The sequence below is a fragment of the Nicotiana tabacum genome, chromosome 8 (assembly GCF_000715075.1).
Source record: "Nicotiana tabacum cultivar K326 chromosome 8, ASM71507v2, whole genome shotgun sequence".
NCBI lineage: Eukaryota > Viridiplantae > Streptophyta > Magnoliopsida > Solanales > Solanaceae > Nicotiana > Nicotiana tabacum.
Window position 1 is genome coordinate 37470907 of NC_134087.1, and position 6053 is coordinate 37476959.

Here is a 6053-nt window from a genome sequence, read left to right on the forward strand (position 1 = left end):
ATATAAGCTGATGGATGTGCATATATTCTATTCTAATGCTGACAATCAAAATGCAGTTGACACACACACTAATGTTTTTAATTGAGAAAGGAAAGGTAATCAATTCTACAAATTATTGTTTGATAAAACTTTATGACCCTTTTTTTGCTTCCTAAGTAAGGTGGAGTTTTTAGGCAACTAATAAAAGGACCAAGATAATGGTCTAATTTCTGAGGCAATAGGGGTGGATTTACATATAAAAAATTGGATGCTTGAGCACCCATTAAACTCCGCTCGAAGTACGTATAATTACATTAGAAAATTTAAGGGAACAAATATAATTAAACAACAAGCACCCAAATAACAAAAGCTAGTGGGTGCTTTGGTTTAGAATGGGTATTGGAGGGTTATGAAAGTTGAAGGTTGAGAGATCGAAACTGACTAGCAGGATTAAGATTGTTTTACTTCCTTTTTCTTTTCTTATATAATCAAGTACTATTTTTCTTTTCCTCCAATTATTAGGTCATCTTTTTTGCTTTTCACCATCGATTTTTTGATCCAATACTGTTTTTCTTTTAAATTTCTTTTGATTTTGATTTTTTTTGCTTTTCCTTCTACTTCATCTAATTCACTATAGCAAGGAAATAAAATGAAAGTTTGCTTTAAAAAAATAAAGAGTTCCTCCGATAAAATCCACTATTTTTCTTTCTCGTCAATTGCGTTATCCATCACAGTTTTATGGCATTTGTAATATTAATACTATGAGTTTCTCATTAATTTTTTATCGTGTTTAAATAGTTGCGCACTTATACGATTTGATTGACGGTAACTTTACATTAAATGAAGTTAAGCACCCACGAACTCAAATTCCTGAATACGCCACTGTGAGACAACAACACAATTATGCAGAGACTATATATTGGAGAAAAATTATATCTTTTGAATGCATCACCAGGGATGAATAGGAAACACTGAGATAGAGGAACTGCCGGACATCTTAAGCTTTTCCAACATTATGGAACCAAGTTGGGGGAAATGAAATAAATGCCATATAGTTGCACTTTGCTTTACTCATCTAGAATATATTAATCTCTCTGTTTCAATTTAGATGACACACTTTCCTTATTAGCCCATTCCAAAAAGAATGACACATTTCTATAATTGGAAATAATTCAGTTTTTAAACTTTTTGTTTTACCCATTTTACCTTTAATGAGAAGTTTTTATAACCATACAAATGTCATAGTCTCACAAAGATTTTACCCCTTAAGCTTTTAAGACCACAAGTTTTAAAAGTGCCCCTCTTTCTCTTAAACTCCGTGTCGAGTCAAACTTCCTCATCTAAATTAAACTCGGTGCTTTCTATGTGGGGAACCGGCGACCACCCCGGCAGGTAAGACCCCCCATCTCTCTCGCCTCTCACCCCCTCTCTCTCCCCCCTTCTCCTCTCCTCCCCACCCCAACCCTAATTGTAGCGGACATCTCCGGCGACTGCTGACTCATCGTTGTCCCTAGTTCTGGCGACCCTTCCTTCTTATCCCCTTTCGGCCCCTCTCTTTCTTTATCTTTTATCCCTTCTTCTTTCCCTTTTCCCTCCCCCTTTTGTTTACTTTGATTTAGTTAATAGATTAGTTCTATTAGTTCACCATTATTAATTAAAAATTTTGTTAAAAATTATTGCAATATTGTAGTTCATCATTATTTAGTTAACAAATTAGTGCGTATCATACCGAATTTTCATTTGAGTAACATCTAGTCCTACTAGTTCACCATTACTATAGGGGTTCCCTTCTTCCCTTTTTGCCACAGTTGGGCTTCACCAGTGGTAGCGGTGATAGCCCCTCCCCTCATTTTATTTTTGCTCTGCGCTGTTTTGTGTGTCTTATAGGTAAATTTGGTGGTATTAGAGACGAGCGGGAAGCGCACGCACAAGAATAAGAGAGCGTATATGGCGAGCGTCAGAAAGGGACAATAGGAAGTTGGACGGGAACGTGCCAGGTGCCGCAACATCATCAAATACACAAAGACAATTTCAGGTTCTATTCTCGGGAGTTGGTACCTCCCCCTCCTCTACCCTCTAATTGGGGTTACCTAAACTGTATTCATTTTTAGTTTGCATTAGTTTAATCATACTACTAGCGTGCTTGTAGTGTGATTCTTCCTTAGCCTGTTGTAGGTATAGTGGCTGCAGTTTGGGATAAGGTCATGTCCTCAGGAGGGGTAAGAGGTGGGGCGGGGGACAGGGGGTGCGACAGAAGGCAAGGGAGGTAAGGAGAACAAGAGAGCCTATAGGTTGAGAATTGGGTCATGGAACATAGGAACATTGACGGGTAAGTCTATAGAGTTGGATAGGATTCTCCAGAAGAGGAAGGTTAATATAGCGTGTGTCTAGGAGACTAGGTGGATAGGATCGAGGGCGAGGGATGTGGATTGGTATAAGTTGTGGTACTCTAGAGTCCTGTGGGGTAAGAATGGAGTGGGAATTTTGGTAGATAGGGATCTTAGAGAGTATGTGGTAGAGGTTAGACGGGTGAATAATAGACTAATGACTATTAAGCTGGTGGTTGGTGAGTGTACCCTAAATGTCATAAATGCTTATGCGCCGTAAGAAGGCTTGGATGAGGAGGTTAAAAGGCATTTCAGGAGGGGTTGGATGAGATTATGTGTAATATTCTGCCTGCCGAGAGGTTATTATAACGATCCGACCGGTCGTGTTGAGCTTTTGTACTTTGCTCACCAGTTTTGATTTTCAAGGTAATCTGAATAAATTTGGAAGAACAGTTCTTAGTTTGAAGCTTGAAATTTGAAAGGTTTGACCAAGATTTGACTTGTTAGTATATAATATCGGATTGGAATTTTTATGATTTGGATAGCTCCGTTAGGTGATTTGGGACTTAGAAGCCTGATTGGAATGCATTTTGGAAGTCCGTGGAAGGTTTAGGCTTGAAGTGGCGAAATTGAGATTTTGACATTTTCTGGTTGATAGGTGAGATTTTGATATAGGGGTCGGAATGGAATTTCGGAAGTTGCAGTAGCTCCGTTGTGTCATTTGTGACGTGTGTGCAAAATTTCAGGTCATTCGGACATGGTTTGGTTGGGTTTTTGATCAAAAGCATAATTTGGAAGTTCTTGGAATTCTTAGGCTTGAATCCGATGTGATTTTGGTGTTTTGATGTTGCTTTGAGCGCTCTGAAGGTTAGAACAAGTTTGAATGAGGTTATGGGATATGTTGGAATGTTTGATTGAGGTCCCGAGGGCCTCAGGTGAGTTTCGGGTGGTCAATCGGACCATTGCATCCAAAAATATTTGTGCTTCGCAAACACGAGGCTTTGACCGCGTTCGTGAAGAAGGATTTCAGGCATGGGCAGAATGTTTAAATAGTCATCTTGTCCACGATTTTGGGGTTTATTTATACCATTTTTGGAGCTTTTTAAAGATGATTGAAGAGGGATTCAAGGGGAATCACTTGGAGGTAAGATTTATGGACTTTATACTCGTTTCTTATGTGAATTCTACCTAATTAATCATGTAATTTAAGCCTAGTATTGAAGTACTAGAGCTTGTAATTGGAGACCTAGAATTTGGGATTTGAGAGGCCATTTGAGGTCCGATTTTGATGTTCTTGGTATGTATAGACTCATGAGAGGATGAAGATTCTATTGATGTGACTTTTATCGAATTTCGAGATGTGGGCCCGGGGGACAGGTTTGAGAAATTTCGGGATTTTTGATGTAAATTGGATATTTGCGAGTGGTCCTTATTCCCTTAGCATATTTTAATAGTTATGTACTGATTGTGGCTATATTTGGAGCATCCGGAGGTCGATTCATGAGGGCAAAGGCATCGTAGGCTAGAGTTTGGACCGGATCGAGGTAAGTAATGATTGTAAATGCTGTCTTGAGGGTTTGAAACCCCAGATTCATATTGTTGTGCTACTTTGAGGTGACTCACACTCTAGATGATGAACGTGGAGTCGTGCACCATTGGGGATTGTGACTTGGTCCGTCCCGTACGACTGATAAGTAGCGTATTTGATTTGAAATCTTATGATATTCGATATTTTAGAGATTGATATTATATTTTGGAATGTATGCCATGTTTGGGGCCTTATGCCGACCTGTTGAGACTCTTAGGGGCACTTTCACTATTTTTCCTCACTCTTTTTGTTTGAAAGCATATCCTCAGTCATGTTTTACCTGTTTATTGTTTAAATCTGTCTTTATTACATTACTTCTTAAAAATGTGAAAACTGTTTGGTTTGAGTTCCCTGTTTTACTGATGGGCCGAGTGATCGTGAGGTTGATGACTGAGATAGACCGAGGGTCTGATTGTGAGGTTAATGACTGAGAGAGGCCGATGGCCTGGTTGTGAGGATTATGTGACAAGGCGGGATATATATATATATATATATATATATATATATATATATATATATATATATATATATATATGTATATGGATCGGGCTGCACGCCATAGCGATATAGCACTTGGGCTGTAGGAGCCCCTCCAGAGTTTGCACACCCCCAGCGAGCGCAGTCGACTATATATATGGATCGGGCTGCACGCCGCAGCGATATATGGATCGGGCTGAACGCCGCAACGGTTACTATATGGTACTTATTGAGTGTGAGTGCTGAGTGTGAGCGCTGATTGATGAGAGTTGAGTCTCGAGTGACTGAGAGGCTTGCCCGAGGGACTATATACATATATGAGTGATGCTTTACCCGGGGGCTTGTTTTTATGTAATTGTTGTTTCCACTCCTCTTTATACTGAGCCTCTGTTGAAAATGTTGAACAAATGCTTTTAAACAATTTTCATTTAAGCTGGAGTTTTTATGATATGTTCGGAATTCAATCACTGATTTGACTTTGTTATTTCCACTGAGATTTTTATGTTATGAGGTGTTTATGATTCATGTTTTTGCCCGAGGAGCTGTATGCGAACTATTTTTTGCCCGAGGGGACGGTTATGGTTTTCATATCTTTTATTATAAATGATATTGAACCCCTACTGAAACTGTTGGAAAGCATTTTCAAATGATTTTTACCAAAAGTTGGATTTTAAATGAGATGATTGACTCGTATTCTGATTTGAAAGCCTGTTGTGCTTATTGAGTGTATCATAAATGTGGATTCATTATTTCCTACTGCTCAGTCTTTATTTACTCTTATTACTTACTGGATTGGAGTACTCACATTACTCCCTGCACCTCGTATGAAGATTCAGGTATTTCGGAACCCGGTAGCGGATGTTGATTACTCATAGGCGGAGTCATCGTAGTTAGCAAGGTGGTTGCACGACGTTCGCAGCATTGCTTTCCTTTCCCTCATTTTTCATTACTGTATTTAGTACATTTTTAGACTCTTGTTGTATTTAGACCTTGGTAGATGCTCATAACTAGTGACACCCCGATGTCGGGCTTATATAATTATTCCGTACTTTTCTTCAAAAATTTAATTATGAAAATTATTGTTTATAAATGGTATAAAAACAACTTTTATTAGAAAATGGTTGATTCGGGAGTTGTGTCAGCTGGCCTATTTTCACGATAGGCACCATCAAGACCGGGTCAGTTTTGGGTTGTGACAAATTGGTATCAGAGCCTAGGTTACATAAGTCTCATGAGTCATGAGTAGGTTTAGTAGAGTCTCATGGATCGGTACGGTGACGTCTGTATTTATCCTCAGGAGGCTACAAAACCTTTAGGAAAAACTTCACATTCTTGAATTCTTATCGTGCATCCTTGATTCAGCTTGAAAAGTAACTCTTTGAATTCCTTCCACGCGTTCGTATGCGCGCATTAGCGCTCAGTATCAGATATGCATCGATGGCTTGTGATTCCCTGATCGAGGGGCGAGATGTGATCTCTATGTGTTGATGTTGGGCCAGTCTGGAAGACTAGGGGCCAGATTTTTGCCTATAGCTTGAGCCTTGAGGTGTTGATTGCGTGAGCGCGTGATTCTAGATCTATATGTTCTGTGGTATCCCTATTAAGGGAAGTAATGACTGGATAGCTACGTGATGAGGGTGAAGTGACTGCGAGATGTGTTCATATGAATCGAATAAGACGAG